A 23,287-nucleotide genomic window follows, 5' to 3' on the forward strand; every position below is an offset into this window, starting at 1 on the left:
GGCAGATAATACCGAATTGCAAATGTCCCGCCGGAGGAAGGTTGTACCATACGATGGGTGCAGCCGTATAACTTACTGGAGGAGTGGCTCAGAGGTGATACATGACATCAGCAGGGAGGGTGTGCCACTGTAGCACTAAGCACATTGGAGCATTGGTAAATCTGGCCTGTCCGTTTGCTAAGTTGCCAAAGCTGCAGGATAGAGGGTGGGGAGGAATCGCTTAGCTGAGAGCACAAGATTCGTGGCCAAATAGCACATGTGTACGAGGGGATGAAAACATGCCCGAAACTCCAGTAATCCCGGACGACCGCCGCCGCGAAACAATAGCAGAAAAGCCAGGAAGGTCAGGGAAGAAGAAGGAAATGCGGAAGTAGGTAAATGAGTACTAATGAGCAATCAACACCCTTACAATCAACCCACAAAAGGAGCCAATCGACGGCAGCTGACAAGTCCGGCTTGCAGAAACCTGCAAAACAGGATAGGGAGGCATGTGAATGCAAAGAAAGGAGGGAGGTATTGGATTGCAAGGATAGGAGACCTGACACAGCAGAGCAAAGCAAACCGACAGCAGACCGGCAGCAGCAATACACAGCGAAGATATGCCAGGTCCAGGAAAGCACAATGAAAGTAGGCTGCAGGATGCACGCCAGAAAATGGTAGGTGCAATGCTATGAAATGTAAAGGGAAGGTCAAGAGGTAATCGGCAGGCAAATGTGAATTCAACACCAAAGGCACCACAATAGTAGTTCCGCAGTAAAACACATAACATAACCTGTAGCTACGAACGCATTATACACACCCTATGACATCATCGGTGTTCACAGCACAATAGTATAAAGTGTGTAAGCACCCAACACACACCTGTGTATTCCCAAACACCGCACCATAAGTGTAAACACATGGGGAACTTTTAAAATGTACATGTTGGGAGCTGCCATAGCTGTGATTCATCAGCATGTGTTAGAGACTGACGGTGTGGAGGATGATGCCGACAACCACCGCAGGCCTTGGAGGAGAAGGAGAGTGTTCAGACCAAGGGTAACCTACCAGGGGCAACATGACCTGGAGATAGTAGAGTGTTACAGGGTGGACAGGGACATCTTACAGCAAATAGTGGAGCTGTGCTGGCCACGCCTGAGAACCAGAAACAACAGAGGGGAACCCATACCAGTGGACAGGAAGGTATGTGTAAGCCTGCGAATACTGGCCACAGGTACCCTTCAAAGGTCAACTGGAGATATAATGGGTATCTCACAGGCATCAGCATCCAGGGTACTACACCAGTTCCTGGATGCCATGTTACCACATGCCAATGAGCAGATATACTTCCCCAGAACTCAGGAGGAGTTGGCCAGCAATACAGCGCCACTTCCACCAGTAGGCACAATACCCAGAGGTACTGGGTCCGATAGACTGCACGCACATACAAATCAAGTCACCACCCAGTGAGCAGGGTATGCGCTACATAAACCGCAAGGGATTCCACTACATCAACTGCAAGGTCATGCGCAATGCCCAGGGCATTATCATGGATGTGTGTGCTGGCAGCCCTGGAAGCTACCATGACTCCCATATCTGGCATGCCTCACAGCTGTATCAGGTATTTGTCAGGGGGGACATCCCACATGGCCATCTCGTGGGGGATGCTGGCTATGCACTGGAGCCGTGGATGATGACTCCCATCAGAAATGCACACACACCCATGCAAGAACGCCATAATGAGGCACACGCACAAACCAGAATCATCATAGAGTGTGTGTTTGGGATGCTGAAATCACAGTTCCGGGGCTTGGATACATCTGGTGGAGCCTTGCAGTACTCTCCAGGCACATGTGCCCACATTGTCGTAGTATGTGCCATGCTACATAATGTGATCCTGCGGAAGCAGCTGCAGCAGGGACAAAATGGTGAAGGCCCTCATAGCCCACCGCAATTGCCAAGGCCAGTACAGGCACAGAGGGATTCAGACCATGAACACACTGTGCCAGCCCCAGTAGGCAGACAGAGGTGTGCCCAATATGCCTACGCCTTGGCAAAGAGGGAATGTATAGCACATACACTGACCATGTAGGCCCCTACGGACTGACACCTCTCCACCTGCACACACAGTAAAATGGATGGCACACAAACATGACCACCTGTAAATTGTAATGTATAGGTGGCCCAATGTGTGACTCCTACATAGGCAGCCCTCAAACATTGTAAACACAACAGCCAGTGCAACACGGAATGCCAACACCTGAACAGTACATGAGTCTTACAGCATATGGTGGTGCTGTCTGTCTGTCACGTTACCCACCAGATATAGATATATATGTAGATATATATATATATATATATATATATATATATATAGATATATATATATATATATATATATATATATATATATATATATATATATATATATATATATAGATATATATATATATATATATATATATATATAGATATATATATATATATATATGGAAGGATATATATATATAGATATATATATATGTACACATATGCATATATATAATACAGATGAAAAGGGCAATAGAGGGATATGGTGATATAGATGGATCTATCGATATCTACAAATATGATAGATAGTTCAACGACATTCATAACATCTTGGAGGTACAAATAAATAGGATACCGCCAACCATTGAATGTGTAACATACTGACATGCGTAAACCACGGGCTGAAAGACCAATAGAACACAGTACCGGAACAGTACATCCGCGAGTAATAGTCTGATGATATGAAGGGATGGTTAGTCACCGCTGACGGTGTCGTGGTCCACGTAGGTACTGTGTTCAACTGTGTCTGTGTGCCGTGAGTCTGTGTAAGTGTGCGCTGAGGGTGCCGTGCGTTGTGTGTGACTGTAATGTGTGTGTGTCCCCGCAACATGTGTATGTTGGTGCCAAGGCAGAGGCAGACCAGTATGGTAGGTGTGGGTATAGCTAGTGCAGAGGCATACAGTTACTACCTGTACCACAGTAGGAGGGACATCCCCACCCTGGGCAGGTGTGTCCTGACATAAAACAGTACAAAGGGCAAATGTCTGAGATGGTAGGACATAAATATGTCCCATATATAATGTAACAGTTGTATTTAATAGTTATGCCTGTATGTAAGAAACTTAAATGTTACATGCAATATGAAAAGTATCCAAAGTCACAACAATAGTTATGTAGTGAGGATAAAGGTATGTGCTACCTGTGTACTGACCATGGCTACGTGTTGGCCTGTAAACACTGCTTTGTGTTCCACAAGTGTCCAACAATGACCATATGATAAGGTGGTAACCCATGGCAAACAGGCTCTTTTAACAACACAACCACAATGACTGCAAATATCTGGGACAGAAATACAAGGGATAGCTGTCACCTACACATATCCCCTGATATATCGCTGCAATTACGGAGGTATACAAGTAGAAAGCTCACCTGCAGATGATATAGAAACCAATTAACAACGGACCAACGTACAATCCCGTAACATAAGTCTACTAACTGTTAGCTCTCTAATCCGGGATGGAGCCCACACACATATATACGGATTATGTAGAAATGCAAGGCCCACAAACCGTATATTAACGCATAAACCACCGACATCCCCACACTAGAAACTAAAGCAATACAAACTGTAATAGCAGCACAAACATCCAGTCAGTCAATTACATCTGCAGAACCCTCAACATACCGTGTGAGAGACACAATTAAAGGCGACATGCAAAATTGCAGGCGTTGTATAATGGAACAAACAGCCATGTTACAGGTATTGATTTCAATACTCCATTAACAGACGTCGGATGACAGGTACACCCACATGTTGAACCAAATACTCTACCTGTCACACACAATCCACGAGGGACATGAATCCAAACTATACTTGTCTCCATGCATAGCAGTTGCAGTTACTCATAACAAAACACAATACAGACCGTCTCCCGAAGTAGGCAAATAGGCAACGCCCAAGTGGAGAATCAATTATACCCCACTGTCGCGATAATGGTGAATGGAGTAGCTGCACAGCTGATATGCAAGTAATTAGTCACTCAGGAACACCAGTTGGTGGGAAGAATCCACATGTTTCAGGTATCGACGTATATAAGGATGACTTGCCAGACATTCAAAACGTATGCTCATACCGAAAAACAGTCGAAACACTGTGAAAGAGATAGAAACAAAATGCCGTAATGACAACAAGGTATGTAGAATGCCCGATATGTAAGGTTATGTATAGCATGATCTGTATTAATTAGTTTTACTGTATGTATAGCCTGGTTTGCATTAATTAAACATGTCCGCAATGCATAAAGTGAGGAAATGTATTGATGTAGTGATGTCTTGCTGAGCATACTAACGCTTGTAGAATCTGTGCGTCCAGCAGTGGGATACAAGGTACACAGCACAGACACCAGAAGGGATGCTACATGAGGCCATTAAACAGAACAATGCCATACAACCCGCCGTCAGTGGTAGGGTATGTCCAACAAGGACGTGTCATAGCAGGGGATAATATATGTTGATATACTGTCACAGCACACATGTGTATGGGTAAATAACATTAATGACATATGTAAGGTGGTCCCGCTGAGCAAGTATGCTTTGCATTATGGGATACTTTGTGAAATATGTATAATGTATAGTATTATAGGTAGATATGACAGATATTCTACACAGCATAACAGGCATATCATGCATACCACAGGTATCGTCTATTGGTATGTACAATAACAGGATACATATGGTCTGTAGGTATGGGACATAGTAATAGCATGATAGCTAATCTAAATGGAAGGGCTACCAAGTAACCATGCACAAAGGACATGTAATAGCTGCACAGGTGCATAGTGGGGTACTATGTAGTCTGTCAAGTCCATGTGTAAGCACAACTACAGTGTTCACACTAGTGGCACCTCTCCAGGGTAGTGTCCTGTGAAGAGCAATGCCAGGTGTCACCTGCACCACTGCACAGTACAGCCACTGCAGTGATCCCAGGCCTACATGTGTCTCCCAACCACCAAGGGAGGCATCACATGAACAGTGCTACTGAGTGTCCCTGCGTGATGTACAGAGGACTTATGTTCCACAGCATGGTGAGTGTCCTGTTTGGGAATGTAACCCAGAAGCACATCCCACTCATTGTGCCGTGTGTGCACATATCCATAAGCATGTTGCTCACAGTGGCCTCTGCTTATGTTGCGTATGAGGAGTATATCCATCAATAATGTTGTGGACATGGGCCCTGTCTGATCAGCAGAGGTCACCCCTGAGTATGGAGTATGCAAATGTGTACAGATGTGTTGTCCGTAGTGCAGCCGCATATTTAAACTGTCGGAGCTCAGTAAACGTCATGGCGTGTTAATGTTGTGGCATGTAAAGCTGTAGCTGTTGTGTAAGGTACACCCTAAACGGGGTGGTGTACCCTTGAATGTGTGTAGATGTCTTGAGTTCAGAGGTACAATGGGTGCCTATGTACCAGTTACACACCCAGTACAGATAGGTGTAGCCACGTAGGAGGATATCCACGCCACAGTGGCAATACGGTAACCACAGGAGTGGGTGCGACATATGTGTGCATTGCAAACATGTACAATGTGATATGTATGTAGGGAACTACCATCCATGTGATAGTCAGTGGGTGAATGGTGTAATGCAAAGGTGATGTGCATGCACCTTGTGTCATGCAGCTTGATGCCATGATAGTCATATTATGTATCTGTCACAGCGACACCCGTATGGTTGGAGTTAGTATCAGCTGGTGGAGCAATCATGGCGCTTGGTATGTAGGGGTTCTAAAGCTAGCCAGCCTGTTCCACAGGGAAGCATATACTTAACATGAGGGGCCCTATGACTGAGGACTGTGGTATGCCAAAGTACCTGACATGTAGTAGGTACTATGGTATGCTGGCTTCACTGTGTGTCCTGTCCATGAGCCACATAGCATAACATCCTGAGACACAGGGTACGATGTGCAGGTGGATGTGTATGTTCAGAATGAGAGCAGGTGCCCGTAAAACCCCTTGCATGGCCAAACGAGAAATACTAATAAACAGAAAACGCCAGCAAGTGTTGGCAGTTGCCACATCCAAAAAATAGATTTATTGCCATAGGAGAATAAAATCCCCTAGGACACAGGTTGTAAAAAACATTACAAAACCATCAAAAGTTTCTCCTCAGAGCCTTCTTCAGTGAAATAAGAAATAAAAAGTCAGAGTATCAGAATACATCCATATATATAGATGAACCATACATAGAGGCCAATCACAACACAGCATTAATTATTTTACAATTGGTCATTAAGGTCAGAAAACAAAGCTCAAGTTTTATAATCCATTTTCTCTCCGAGCTAAGTATTCCTGCCAATACTGTTTATCCTTGCATTTCCCCTTAATACAATCAATAACAACAAATTTAAAGAGGCTGATGCATGTTTTAAACAATGTTTATATAATGCATTGCTGATCGTTTGTTTTAATATCATTCAAATGCTCACAAATTCTGAAGCGAAAGGCCCTGGAGGTTTGCCAACATAAAGCAGAACAATTGCAGGTCACCAAATAGATGACCCACTATTACAATTAGCCCAAAATTTGATGTCAAAACGTCTGAAGTATTTTACTACTAAATTCACAAGTAAGCCACGAATACAAAAGAGCAATGTCCAGGGTATACACCCAACAATAGGTTTGCCTGAAATAGACAACTGAGTTAAAACAGGAGAATCCAAACCAATTTTCTTATAGTGACTAAATTTAGAACCAATGGTCTGTCCCCAAATGAGAAGAACATTTGTCTGGAAGTAGAGAACTAAGTTTGTGATCAGCTTTAAGAACATTCCAATGTCTGTCTATAATATTTTTGAAACCCTGTGTGTTACGTCCATACGTAGTCACCAAGCGTGAAGGTTGTGGCTTAATAGTGTTATTCCTATCTCTGTATGATAGTAAATCATCTCTATTAATATGGACACAAACCTTTGGCTAAATGCACAGTACCTGGACGATAACCCTCCTAATAAATCTATGTATCAAATCATCCTGGGCCTCAAGAAAGGATTGTTGGCTAGAACAGATTCTTCTGGCTCTTAAAATTGGGATTTTGGTATATTTTGGATGACATGTTGTGGGTGGAAGCTGGTAGCATGTAATAATGAATTAAATTCGAAATTTCCTGAACATCCCTAGTTGACAAAGTGTTATCCTGATTTCTGATAATTTCAACATCAAGAAACACTATCCTCGACACATGGCAGGTAAGCTTAAATTCAATCCCCATATTGTCATTAAGATATTCAACTCCATAAGATAATGTTCATCAGCTTTCCACACCAACCAACAGTCATCCAAAACGACGTAAATGTCCATCTCACACATATAGATATTATGGTTGTGATCATAGATGACAATTTCTTCTATATAAGCCATAAAAGATCTGCATATGGGTAAAAGATGCACCATAGCAGTGCCTTTATTTGCCAATAACAAAGATTTTGAAAATAAAAAACGTTACTAGACAAAACATATTCTGTAAGGCATACAAGAAATGTATTAAATCCAGGTTGATATAAACCTGATCTAGCCAACCAATAATCCAACGCTTGTAAACCTGCCCAGTGTGGAATGTTGGTGTAAAGAGGTGATATCCAAAGTGCATAATAGCCAATGTGATTCAAGTTGAGAATTATTAATAATATCCAGAAATTGGGTGGTGTCTTGGATTCTAGCTCTAATTAAACCCAATAAAGGTTTTAAATATTGCAAATATTCAGACAATGGTTCAGTAAGACCCATGTCCAGAGACAATGGGTGACCTGGTGAATTGTGGCATGTTTATGGATCTTAGGTAACAAATATAGATATTGTTTCTTAGGTGAATCAACCATTAATTGTTCTTTAACAAATTTTGTAATAATACCCTCCTCCACTGCCTGAGTCAAAACTGGCCAATTTGGCACTGGAAGTGGGGTGTAGGATCCAAAACATCTGCCTATAATATTGTTTGTCACCCAATTGAAAGCCTCACTGTCATAGACAACCTTATCCAATATCACCACCGCTCCACCTTTGTCAGCTTTAACAATCACCAAATCTTATTATTAATTAGCTCATCCAAACTAAGTTTTCTTCAACAGACAAATTGTGGGAAATAGGAAAATCCTTAAGATGGCAATGTATATCCTGAAGGACATTTTTCTGAAATACCCCCACTAAGTGTGACATAGGTGGATTAAATGTCGATTTTTTAAACCTAAAATCACAAGATGTATCACAAGGTGTGTCCCGAACAGTGTTATCAAAAAACAAGTTCAAATTCAAATGACAAAAATTTATCACATCCTGAGCCAAAGATTGTTCAGAAACAAAAAACCCAGGGACACAATTAAGCCCTTTGTTTAGTAATTTGAGTTGTGCATTAGTCAAGTCAACAGACGAAATATTATGGACATTAAAATTGGAAGTTAGTGTTGTGTCATAATTTTCAAAAGTGCCTCCAAACTTTGTTTGGATGTTACGTTTCTTATGTTTCAGCCTGCCTGTATCTAAATTGGGAGGGTGTAAAGAATTATCCCTTTTGACCTTAGGTGACCCCTCTCTAGAATGTATATCAAGTTCACCTTCTGTATTTGAGGAGGTATCCTCACCAGAGGTACCATTAGAAAAACCAACATTTTTCTTAAGAATTGATTTTGGCCTTTTTCTTTTGGGAGTAGATGACCTCTTATCATATTTGTTCTCATCTCTGGGTAATCTAAAGGAAACATTCTTAGATGTATCAAAGGGTTTACCCCTCTCATAATCACCTACATCCCTAATAACTTTTTTAATTTCCCTGTTCTTTAGAGTACTTTCCATTTTGGACAAATCCATAGTAAGTTTTTTGACCTGTGTCATAAATGAATCACAAGTTTCAAACTTATTTGTCTCCAAACAGACAGTTTCCAAATCTTTAATACCTTGCTGTACCTTACGTTCATAAAAATTAGCCAAAGCATCCAGAAATTTAGAAGAGGCCAATTGTTGAATATGACCCCAATCCTCAATGAGCTGGTCAACAATATTGGAGACCAAAGGTTGAACCTTAACCCTAAGGCCACGTGGAGTAATATGTTTCTGCTGATATGCTTTAAATAAACGTAGATGCCACACATTGGTCCTAACCATCCTCATATTCTTACCCAATTTATTGAAAAATAACTCACATTGTGCGTCCAGATCAGATCCAAAACATCAGTAATGGATGTGAACCATGCTTGTCTAAACCAAACACAGATAAGTCATCCATATCTGAAGATAAACCCTGTATAATGGGTGAAAGTGCCATATTTCGAACCTGAGGATTGAACCCAGCCAAACCAAAAAAATATATATCATGAAATGAAAACAAAAATATCACCAAATAAAAGATAAACCGCTGATATCCAAACTGACACAAAAATAATATATATTATCAAGCCTAAACGGCTAAGAACATGTCTCGACAACAATCTAGCAAAAAATACAAAATTATCCAAAGAAAGACCATTATACACCAAATACCAATAGCTGAAGTGCTCTATAAACTCACTTGGTATTGTGTATAAGTCTTATGGATCAATAACAAAATGTGTAAACCAATACGATAAAGCAGCCAAACCGACCTAACAGATTCACTAAAGTCATATCACTGCGTATTGGTATGAACATGTCCAAAAGAAACAATATATGATATAATCATATACTCCTCGAAGACAAGTTGTAATCACTGCCAAACCACCTAAAGTGTAAAATACCATAAAACTTATCTTAACATATAGGCCAAAATCAACTAGTAATCCCAAAGATTACCAACCAGTCTTCTTGTGTCAGTGATAATCAGCAGAGACACCATTTGTTAACACACCATCAATATATTATTAAAACGGCTAGGCCGGCTCCAAAAAATCCTGTGGCTCAACAATATTAATATATGTCTGAAGTGGACCACGACGTGAATATTTGAAAAAAATAAAACATATCACCAATAATCAATCTATAACCACATACAAATTGCCTATATAATAGAAACAATACCCAGAAGTCAAAACGCTAAAGACCTCTGAAATAATACCATAGGTATGGACTGTGGTCATAGATGGTGATAAAACATCAACCAGAAAGGACCCTGTTCAAAGCTGCCAAAGAATATAAGCATATCAACCAATAATATATTGTTAATAGTATTGCAATAGCAATAACAAATATCTAACTGCCTATTGTGAGTATAATACTTCACTGTCAATACAACATGGGCTATCAATACAACTGTACATAAAAAATAAATATATGCTGGATAATCAAAACTCCCCCAGAGCCATATATATATCTGTATTATAACACAGAGAATATAAAATGAACCCACATCACAAAACCATACTAGAAACTGTGAAAAAAATGCTATCCGCAATAGCAAGACAAAATCAAATCCACATATAGGTAGTCATCTATATCATACAACTCAAATATAAACAATGGCCCAAACATGTGAACAATGTCACAATATTAAACCTCTGGACCATTCAAACCACCTATATATAGACACTGCATTGAAGAGTTAATACCAAAAACCCTCCAAATCTGATATTAAGGGGAAATGCTGGAAAATAGATCAAAAACAAGCACATTGAACCAATGCGGCAATAATAAACAGTAGTAGTCAGGAAACTATGAATCACAAATATCCCCAACTATATATATAAAAGATGACCAGCAATGCACATCAGCTATCATAAACATGACCAATGTGTACCACATTAAACATGTAAATAATCTCTCAAAAGTGAGGTATGAAAATAATACTAGGCCCCAAAGAAACAGATTGTATATATAATGTGTTCGCTTGAACAGTGAGCACCAATCAATTAAAAACCGGCGTTTAAAAAACGCCAGCAGTAAATAGCAGATACATGTGCTATATAAATATGAAACCATTAACATATAGTTGATGGCCAAAAAAATAATGAATGACACTGTTCTAGGCCCCTAAAAAAATACGATAACATGTACATGTATGATGTTCACTGAAACCAAGAACACCAAACGATATATAACCGGCGTTTTTAAAAAAACGCGCCGGAAATACAAATATCAAGTAAATGTGGCTGCAAATATAAGATCTAACCTAACCCAGCCACATTAAACTACTGTGTAGATGTATTAATCAAAAAGAGGCAAGCTACAGCTAACCTGCACATACCTGGTGTAAAAATAGGCATACATATCAAAAAAATTCGATAGTTCAATGAAATTGCCATAGAAGGAACATTATACCATACAACACAAATACGCATATAGTCCATATAGTTAATACTCGAACACAAGACCAGTCCAAGCTGCCGTTGACATTGAATAATCCTCCGGTATGCTGAAAGTGTTCGCAAATAGACCAAACAGGAAGTAGGATGACGTAAAAGTCCTAACGTTACCATATGGCATGGAAGCAACCATATATCACAAATACAATCCTCCGGTACACAATAAAAGATGTGATGAATCAAAACATGAAGTCAAATGATGAAAATGTACTTCTGATACCACGACAAAAAAAAGAAAAAACATGAAAGATGCGTCAGCCAACAGCGGTTCCCAGCAACTGTAGAAAAACAGTCCAGAATGAGAGCAGGTGCCCGTAAAACCTCTTGCACGGCCAAGCAAGAAATACTAATAAACAGAAAACGCCAGCAAGTGTTGGCAGTTACCACATCCAAAAAATAGATTTATTGCCATAGGAAGACAAATCCCCCTAGGACACAGGTTGTAAAAAACATTACAAAACCATCAAACCGGTTTCGGCTCCTCAGAGCCTTCTTCAGTGAAATAAGAAATAAAAAGTCAGAGTATCAGAATACATCCATATATATAGATGAACCATACATAGAGGCCAATCACAACACAGCATTAATTATTTTTACAATTGGTCATTAAGGCCAGGTGAAAACAAAGCTCCAAGTTTTACAATCCATTTTCTCTCCTTGGAGCTAAGTATTTCCTGCCAATACTGTTTATCCTTGCATTTCCCCTTAATACAATCAATAACAACAAATTTAAAAGAGGCTGATGCATGTTTTAAACAATGTTTATATAATGCATTGCTGATACGTTTGTTTTTAATATCACTCAAATGCTCACAAATTCTGAAACGAAAGGCCCTGGAGGTTTTGCCAACATAAAAAGCAGAACAATTGCAGGTCACCAAATAGATGACCCACTCAGTATTACAATTAGCCCAAAATTTGATGTCAAAAACGTCTGAAGTATTTTTACATTTTTCTAAATTTAGTCACTATAAGAAAATTGGTTTGGATTCTCCTGTTTTAACTCAGTTGTCTATTTCAGGCAAACCTATTGTTGGGTGTATACCCTGTGGACATTGCTCTTTTTGTATTCGTGTTTCACGTACTTGTGAATTTAGTAGTAAAAATACTTCAGACGTTTTTGACATCAAATTTTGGGCTAATTGTAATACTTAGTGGGTCATCTATTTGGTGACCTGCAATTGTTCTGCTTTTTATGTTGGCAAAACCTCCAGGGCCTTTCGTTTCAGAATTTGTGAGCATTTGAGTGATATTAAAAACAAACGTATCAGCAATGCATTATATAAACATTGTTTAAAACATGCATCGGCCTCTTTTAAATTTGTTGTTATTGATTGTATTAAGGGGAAATGCAAGGATAAACAGTATTGGCAGGAAATACTTAGCTCCAAGGAGAGAAAATGGATTATAAAACTTGGAGCTTTGTTTTCACCTGGCCTTAATGACCAATTGTAAAAATAATTAATGCTGTGTTGTGATTGGCCTCTATGTATGGTTCATCTATATATATGGATGTATTCTGATACTCTGACTTTTTATTTCTTATTTCACTGAAGAAGGCTCTGAGGAGCCGAAACCGGTTTGATGGTTTTGTAATGTTTTTTACAACCTGTGTCCTAGGGGGATTTGTCTTCCTATGGCAATAAATCTATTTTTTGGATGTGGCAACTGCCAACACTTACTGGCGTTTTCTGTTTATTAGTATTTCTCGTTTGGCCGTGTAAGGGGTTTTACGGGCACCTGCTCTCATTCTGGACTGTTTTTCTACAGTTGCTGGGAACCGCTGTTGGCTGACGCATCTTTCATGTTTTTTCTTTTTTTGTCATGGTATCAGAAGTACATTTTTATCATTTGACTTTATGTTTTGACTCATTACATCTTCAATTGTGTATCGGAGGATTGTATTTGTGATATATGGTTGCTTCCATGCCATATGGTGACGTTAGGACTTTCACGTTATCCTACTTCCTGTTTGGTCTATTTGCGAACACTTTCAGCATACCGGAGGATTATTCAATGTCAACGGCAGTTTGGACTGGTCTTGTGTTCGTGTATTAACTATACGGACTAGATGTGTATTTGTGTTGTATGGTGTAATGTTCCTTCTATGGCAATTTCGTTGAACTATCGAATTTTTTTGATATGTATGCCTATTTTTACACCAGGTATGTGCAGGTTAGCTGTAGCTTGCCTCTTTTTGATTAATGCATCTACACAGTAGTTTAATGTGGCTGGGTTAGGGTAGATCTTATATTTGCAGCCACATTTACTTGATATTTGTATTTCCGGCGCGTTTTTTTTAAAAACGCCGGTTATATATTGTTTGGTGCTCTTGGTTTTTAGTGAACATCATACATGTACATGTTATCGTATTTTTTTAGGGGCCTAGAACAGTGTCATTCATTATTTTTTTGGCCATCAACTATATGTTAATGGTTTCATATTTATATAGCACATGTATCTGCTGTTTACTGCTGGCGTTTTTTAAACGCCCGTTTTGAATTGATTGGTGCTCGCTGTTCAAGCAAACACATTATATATACAATCTGTTTCTTTGGGGCCTAGTATTATTTTCATTCCTCACTTTTGAGAGATTATTTACATGTTTAATGTGGTACACATTGGTCATGTTTATGACAGCTGATGTGCATTGCTGGTCATCTTTTATATATATAGTTGGGGATATTTGTGATTCATAGTTTCCTGACTACTACTGTTTATTATTGCCGCATTGGTTCAATGTGCTTGTTTTTGATCTATTTTCCAGCATTTCCCTTTAATATCAGATTTGGAGGGTTTTTGGTATTAACTCTTCAATGCAGTGTCTATATATAGGTGGTTTGAATGGTCCAGAGGTTTAATATTGTGACATTGTTCATATGTTTGGGCCATTGTTTATATTTGAGTTGTATGATATAGATGACTACCTATATGTGGATTTGATTTTGTCTTGCTATTGTGGATAGCGTTTTTTTCACAGTTTCTAGTATGGTTTTGTGATGTGGGTTCATTTTATATTCTCTGTGTCATAATACAGATAATATATATGGCTCTGGGGGAGTTTTGATTATCCAGCATATATTTATTTTTTATGTACAGTTGTATTGATAGCCCATGTTGTATTGACAGTGAAGTATTATACTCACAATAGGCAGTTAGATATTTGTTATTGCTATTGCAATACTATTAACAATATATTATTGGTTGATATGCTTATATTCTTTGGTGCCTAACAGGGTCTTTTCGGGTTGATGTTTTATCACCATCTATGACCACAGTCCATACCTATGGTATTATTTCAGAGGTCTTTAGCGTTTTGACTTCTGGGTATTGTTTCTATTATATAGGCAATTTGTATGTGGTTATAGATTGATTATTGGTGATATGTTTTATTTTTTTCAAATATTCACGTCGTGGTCCACTTCAGACATATATTAATATTGTTGAGCCACAGGATTTTTTGGAGCCGGCCTAGCCATTTTAATAATATATTGATGGTGTGTTAACAAATGGTGTCTCTGCTGATTATCACTGACACAAGAAGACTGGTTGGTAATCTTTGGGATTACTAGTTGATTTTGGCCTATATGTTAAGATACATTTTATGGTATTTTACACTTTAGGTGGTTTGGCAGTGATTACAACTTGTCTTCTAGGAGTATATGATTATATCATATATTGTTTCTTTTGGACATGTTCATACCAATACGCAGTGATACGACTTTAGTGAATCTGTTAGGTCGGTTTGGCTGCTTTATCGTATTGGTTTACACATTTTGTTATTGATCCATAAGACTTATACACAATACCAAGTGAGTTTATAGAGCACTTCAGCTATTGGTATTTGGTGTATAATGGTCTTTCTTTGGATAATTTTGTATTTTTTGCTGGATTGTTGTCGAGACATGTTCTTAGCCGTTTAGGCTTGATAATATATGATATATTATTTTTGTGTCAGTTTGGATATCAGCGGTTTATCTTTTATTTGGTGATATTTTTGTTTTCATTTCATGATATATATTTTTTTGGTTTGGCTGGGTTCAATCCTCAGGTTCGAAATATGGCACTTTCACCCATTATACAGGGTTTATCTTCAGATATGGATGACTTATCTGTGTTTGGTTTAGACAAGCATGGTTCGTCATCCATTACTGATGTTTTTGGATCTGATCTGGACGCACAATGTGAGTTATTTTTCAATAAATTGGGTAAGAATATGAGGATGGTTAGGACCAATGTGTGGCATCTACGTTTATTTAAAGCATATCAGCAGAAACATATTACTCCACGTGGCCTTAGGGTTAAGGTTCAACCTTTGGTCTCCAATATTGATGACCAGCTCATTGAGGATTGGGGTCATATTCAACAATTGGCCTCTTCTAAATTTGTGGATGCTTTGGCTAATTTTTATGAACGTAAGGTACAGCAAGTTGTTAAAGATTTGGAAACTGTCTGTTTGGAGACAAATAAGTTTGAAACTTGTGATTCATTTATGACACAGGTCAAAAAACTTACTATGGATTTGTCCAAAATGGAAAGTACTCTAAAGGACAGGAAAATTAAAAAAATTCTTAGGGATGTAGGTGATTATGAGAGGGGTAAACCCTTCGATACATCTAAGAATGTTTCCTTTAGATTACCCAGAGATGAGAACAAATATGATAAGAGGTCATCTACTCCCAAAAGAAAAAGGCCAAAATCAATTCTTAAGAAAAATGTTGGTTTTTCTAATGGTACCTCTGGTGAGGATACCTCCTCAAATACAGAAGGTGAACTTGATATACATTCTAGAGAGGGGTCACCTAAGGCCAAAAGGGATAATTCTTTACACCCTCCCAATTTAGATACAGACGAGGGGGGCGGAAACATAAGAAACGTAACATCCAAACAAAGTTTGGAGGCACTTTTGAAAATTATGACACAACACTAACTTCCAATTTTAATGTCCATAATATTTCGTCTGTTGATTTGACTAATGCACAACTCAAATTACTAAACAAAGGGCTTAATTTTGTCCCTGGGTTTTTTGTTTCTGAACAATCTTTGGCTCAGGATGTGATAAATTTTTGTCGCATTTTGAATTTGAACTTGTTTTTTGATAACACTGTTCGGGACACACCTTGTGATACATCTTGTGATTTTAGGTTTAAAAAATCAACATTTAATCCACCTATGTCACACTTAGTGGGGGTATTTCAGAAAAATGTCCTTCAGGATATACATTGTCATCTTAAGGACTTTCCTATTTCCCACAACAATTTGTCTGTTGAAGAAAAACTTAGTTTGGATGAGCTAATTAATAATAAAGATTTGGTGATTGTTAAAGCTGACAAAGGTGGAGCGGTGGTGATATTGGATAAGGTTGTCTATGACAGTGAGGCTTTCAGGCAATTGGGTGACAAACAATATTATAGGCAGATGTTTTTGGATCCTACACCCCACTTCCAGTGCCAAATTGGCCAGTTTTTGACTCAGGCAGTGGAGGAGGGTATTATTACAAAATTTGTTAAAGAACAATTAATGGTTGATTCACCTAAGAAACAATATCTATATTTGCTACCTAAGATCCATAAATATGCCACAAATCCACCAGGTCGACCCATTGTCTCTGGACATGGGTCTCTTACTGAACCATTGTCTGAATATTTAACCCAATATTTAAAACCTTTATTGGGTTTAATTAGAGCTAGAATCCAAGACACCAATTTCTGGATATTATTAATAATTCTCAACTTGAATCACATTGGCTATTATGCACTTTGGATATCACCTCTCTTTACACCAACATTCCACACTGGGCAGGTTTACAAGCGTTGGATTATTGGTTGGCTAGATCAGGTTTATATCAACCTGGATTTAATACATTTCTTGTATGCCTTACAGAATATGTTTTGTCTAGTAACGTTTTTTATTTTCAAAATCTTTGTTATTGGCAAATAAAGGGCACTGCTATGGGTGCATCTTTTGCACCCATATATGCAGATCTTTTTATGGCTTATATAGAAGAAATTGTCATCTATGATCACAACCATAATATCTATATGTGTGAGATGGACATTTGGCCGTTATTTGGATGACTGTTGGTTGGTGTGGAAAGCTGATGAACATTATCTTATGGAGTTTCTTGAATATCTTAATGACAATATATGGGGGATTGAATTTAAGCTTACCTGCCATGTGTCGAGGATAGTGTTTCTTGATGTTGAAATTATCAGAAATCAGGATAACACTTTGTCAACTAGGATGTTCAGGAAATTTCCAGAATTTAATTCATTATTACATGCTACCAGCTTCCACCCACAACATGTCATCCAAAATATACCAAAATCCCAATTTTTAAGAGCCAGAAGAATCTGTTCTAGCCAACAATCCTTTCTTGAGGCCCAGGATGATTTGATACATAGATTTATTAGGAGGGGTTATCGTCCAGGTACTGTGCATTTAGCCAAAAGGTTTGTGTCCAATATTAATAGAGATGATTTACTATCATACAGAGATAGGAATAACACTATTAAGCCACAACCTTTACGTTTGGTGACTACGTATGGACGTAACACACAGGGTTTCAAAAATATTATAGACAGACATTGGAATGTTCTTAAAGCTGATCACAAACTTAATTCTCTACTTCCAGACAAATGTTCTTTCTCATTTAGAAGGGGACAGACCATTGGTTCTAAATTTAGTCACTATAAGAAAATTGGTTTGGATTCTCCTGTTTTAACTCAGTTGTCTATTTCAGGCAAACCTATTGTTGGGTGTATACCCTGTGGACATTGCTCTTTTTGTATTCGTGTTTCACGTACTTGTGAATTTAGTAGTAAAAATACTTCAGACGTTTTTGACATCAAATTTTGGGCTAATTGTAATACTGAGTGGGTCATCTATTTGGTGACCTGCAATTGTTCTGCTTTTTATGTTGGCAAAACCTCCAGGGCCTTTCGTTTCAGAATTTGTGAGCATTTGAATGATATTAAAAACAAACGTATCAGCAATGCATTATATAAACATTGTTTAAAACATGCATCAGCCTCTTTTAAATTTGTTGTTATTGATTGTATTAAGGGGAAATGCAAGGATAAACAGTATTGGCAGGAAATACTTAGCTCCAAGGAGAGAAAATGGATTATAAAACTTGGAGCTTTGTTTTCACCTGGCCTTAATGACCAATTGTAAAAATAATTAATGCTGTGTTGTGATTGGCCTCTATGTATGGTTCATCTATATATATGGATGTATTCTGATACTCTGACTTTTTATTTCTTATTTCACTGAAGAAGGCTCTGAGGAGCCGAAACCGGTTTGATGGTTTTGTAATGTTTTTTACAACCTGTGTCCTAGGGGGATTTGTCTTCCTATGGCAATAAATCTATTTTTTGGATGTGGCAACTGCCAACACTTGCTGGCGTTTTCTGTTTATTAGGATGTGTATGTTGTCAATACCAGAATGGGGAATGGTACTGAAAGGCAATGAGAGGACAATGTAGGATGTTTGGACTCCCGTACCATCAGCAACTGCCCTGGTAACTGTATGAAAGGAGTCCACCATGTGTAGGGGCCATGCTCTGGCCTTAACAAGCCCAACCCGGGTGGCAGCAGAGGACAGGAGGCCAACAATGTCTCTGAGAATGACGTCCTTGATGATGTGCCCCATAGCCACGCAGAACAGTCCAGTCAGGTGTGTAGGACTATAGTCCCACTCATGCAATGTGGTGCCACCTGTGTGTAGTGTGATAAATGCTGCTGTGTGCCATTCAGGGTCTACAATGTCTGAAACAAGGCTATTACTGAATATGGTGGCCTAGTGGGGAGAAAAGTAATTCAGAGGTTGGTGGACATCACAGCCTGGGACGTTGGAAGGTGACATGGGGCTAGTGTCCCAGGACACATAGAGTGTAGGTCAGTACTGTGTAGGTGTGACCACAGGGACACCACAATGTTCATGTATGGATTGCGGCCCTGTAGTGAGTGAGAGGGTGTACTGTCAGCATTGAATCCATCCTCCAGCATGTTACCAACAATACCTGGGTCTGCAATGTTCCTGAGTGACTGTTGTATGTGACAGCAGATGTGGGTGTTGCCATCGCATACTGACATGCCACCATAATGCCTGGTGGTACACCCCGGAATGTGTGGCAGTCATGTTTACGTAGCTAGTCTTGGAGTATGTGATGAGGGACCTTGTTGCCCCACCACGGCTGACCAGTGAGCCACCTCACACATGGGAATGTACACCACTATGCAACAGCCTACACCTATTGTTGTACATTATATGTCCGTGGAACATCACCACCAGAGTGGCGTCTGTTATCTGGTGTGTACCATCATGGCTCTGTGTGCAATAGCATGATCCATGCAGTTGTGTACATGCTAATTAAGTGCACTGGGGTATGTTTCAGCATTTGTATGTGCATTGTCCATCTGCACGGGTGTCATGATGTTAACAACCGGTGTCAGCAGACGTCTGTAGTAGGTGTAGTAGTACACATGTACTGTGTATGCTGTGATGGGTGTGTTTCCGGGATGTGGCTAACAAGGTAGATTAGCATATGTTTGGAATCCACCAGTGAGGGGATAACCCCAGGTGTGTAACAGCAGTCACATGGTGGTAGTGTTCATGCCAAGGGTAATGTAGGTCTTGGAGGTGGTGTGTATGTGTTGATCCAGCAGAGTGGAGGGTATGACTCATGGATGTGTCAGTACATGAGTGGCTATCCCAGTGAAGTGTGGGGTAGTGTCAGTCACTCATCAGTAGTAGCTGAGGCTCACTGTCCACTATACCACCACAGAAGGTATGTTACCCGTGGGGTATGATGTTGACTCTGTCACTTGTTACAATGTGTATAGCGGTCCCGGACACAGTTAGTTGCACGTGGAGCACCTCTGATGCATTGTGCTAAGCAACTTGCCAGGATGTGTGCAAAACATAGTGGGATATGGGAACCCCTCAGCTGTGGGTGTGCCGGTCCAGGTATGTGCCTGGAAGGTATGGTCCGTCTATAACCTGTCATTGCAGGTGTGCTCTGCAGAGCCTACAGGCAGGTCCCAGTCACTGCAGAGATGTTGGAGTGGTGCATTATAAGGTGCGTCTTGCCAGCGTGCGTCACAGGGGAAGATGCAAGCAATGTGTCACATGACCCCATGTCGCGCATGCCAGTTACCGCCTCTGCCGGTGACAGTTATTGGAAACTGTGCAGGACAGGCAGTATAGCAGCAGCAAGAGCCTAGCATGTGAGCTGTACTCCCAGGGCCGACAGGTGCAAGTCATCTGTGCCACAGCATTGTGTTTGACCAGGACAGTCATAGCGGACAGATACCACATGCCTGTGGAATGACAATAGGAGCATAGGCAACTGTTGAAGTGACACAGTCGGTCATTGTACAGTGGTATCGTGTCTGGATGAATGCAAAATGCTCCCCAGGGCTAGGCCCACACCCTCAGGGCTATAAGACTAGTGAGCTATTACATGTCCCTGCACACGTAGTCTGTGAAGTGGCATCACAGGGCAGTCACACTAACATGGTGAATGACAGACATATCGTACCTGGTGAGATGTGGCATGGGTGCATAGGTTATGTTGCAGAAGCAGTTACCCGACAGCAAGATGTAAGCAACTAACGCCTTGTGTAGCCTGCTGTGTGGAACTGCAGTGTGACACCCTACAGAGTCAGCTATGACTGGTGTGCTGTGAATGTTATAACACACGATTGGCTGTATGTGGTGGGCACACATGAGTCTGTGGGCTATAAGCTGGTGATGTTGTCTTCCATGATGGGGGCTACCTCTGGTGCCTACAGTGAGTATGGAGACGTACTGCACAGGTTGTCCTCGTAGGTGTGGCCAGTGGTGTAGATTGTGAGACTATGTGATGGGTGGGGTGTGTTGCGAATGTTACACATCCCCAAATGACTGTCAGGTGCAGACAGGGTTGGCGACAGCATTACCCCCAGCCATAGCTGTCAGCCTCCTGTCCCCAAAATGAGGAACATTAGCCCTCATACAGTGTGACAAATGGGCGAAACGTGGAACACTTACAACTGGCTTACTAACAGCATCAACTAGGAAGGGCATATGATGGCTAAAATAGTCTGGTCTTACGTATAAAACAGATATTCCAATGAATTACTATGATTCTCATCTATCTAGCCATGGCTAGCAGGTAAATATGTACAACAATGAATGTGTGACAGACCCTTCTAATGTGGAACCTTGAGGAACATGCACCTTTTAGAACCCCAAATGAGGTACATTCCCCGTAATGAGGTACACCTGAGAGCTATGGGCCCAGCACGGCTGCAGATGTGCATCCCCCACAGGCTGTAGTGCCGTATGTTGGGAAGTGAGCATTGAATGTGTACACGAGACAATTGCTCTATTGCCACATGTACGACATATCCCTCATATAGACAGGCAGTAGCACTGGTACGTGACAGTTGGACATGCTCAGATATACAACCATGTCCCACAGGATATGGCGTTACATGTGTACAACAGCTGTCGTACCTTAAGCAAGCTGGGAAGTGTAGGACAGCCAGTGTACCTGTGGGAAATGGTGTGGAATTGTCGCTATAGTAATCATTAGCTCATGACATGCTCACATGTTCTGAACAAGTGCCTAGCATGACCATACAATACAGATAGGGTGTTGGATAATATCAACCCACAAGTGGTGATGACAGTCATTTAGGGTGGCACTGCACTATAACCCTGCTGAGTATGGTGTGCATATCCATGAACCATTAGCACTGTAGATGTTAGCAGTACAGATGTACAAGATAGCACGGATATTTGATTACAAATACCTTTGCATGTCACAGGTGTGTTCCACCAGTGGCCTGTTGACAGACCCACAACTACAAAAGGTGCAAGAGTGACATGTGCACAGCACATCTGTGCCAGATACAGTAGAACAGGGTTAATGTGTTGTACCCCACCCTCATTGTAGCTCATACCACACACACAAATGTTAGGCATCTGTGTATGTAAGGCTGTGAATGGCCATGACCTATCAGTTTAGCTGTGTCAGTGTTGAGAACAACATACAGAATGGGCTGTGTGTGTGAGGTGTGTGACATATGTGCACAGTCTGATGGATGATACCAGCAGTGTCACCGCTAGGTGAACATCCCTGTACCCATAAACTGCTACCTAGGCTGTGGTCAACATTATGGACACTGTGTAAGGGATGGTGCTGTGCAGTGCACCCCTGACATGGTGACGTCTCCAGGCCCCTTAGGTAGTCATCTGAGGTACCCATGTCATGTCAGGGTGCCATCCATGAGCACGGAGATCAGTGGCCAGGCATATACAGCACTGTGGTGACCAATATTGGATCACATACCATCTGTAAGGAGTAATGGCTATGCATGGATGTGCGATAACAGCCTTCACAATCCACACCTCCACTATGCAGCATGCCATCTACCTTGCAGAAGGACATTTGCTACACCATGATGATGGACTTAAGAGGAGGTTTATGGGAAGAAAGGGTTGCCTACAGGGAGCTATGGTGGCAAATATATCTTAATGCCACGAAGAAAGCTGGCTTAAATGAAAGTGTATCCATAGCCCCAGTACTTAAATTAAAAGCTGCAGACATCTAAGAGTTAAAAAACTAAAATACAATGAATATATATATTTTAAGGTTGTAATTCATATAATGGCCAATAGATGGCAGCATTTACTTATAATTAATAATGAATTTTGCACTAAATTTAAATAAGGTTTATTTCAAACAGGAGTACTGTTTTTATATGTACTTTGGAATTTTTTATCCTGCACTCTAATAGATATTAGAAAATCAGTTTTAATAATTATGTATATAACAAACTCATTTTTAATATATTAATTTATTGAAAAAGATCAAGTACAAAGCTTTTTTTAACATGTGGTTATTTTGTTTTAAATATTTATGATGATTATTTACTGATTGGTTGTTTCATGATGCACTGTGACTG

The sequence above is a fragment of the Protopterus annectens genome, chromosome 1.part2 (genome assembly GCF_019279795.1).
Source record: "Protopterus annectens isolate FY-2018-M chromosome 1.part2, PAN1.0, whole genome shotgun sequence".
Lineage (NCBI taxonomy): Eukaryota > Metazoa > Chordata > Ceratodontiformes > Protopteridae > Protopterus > Protopterus annectens.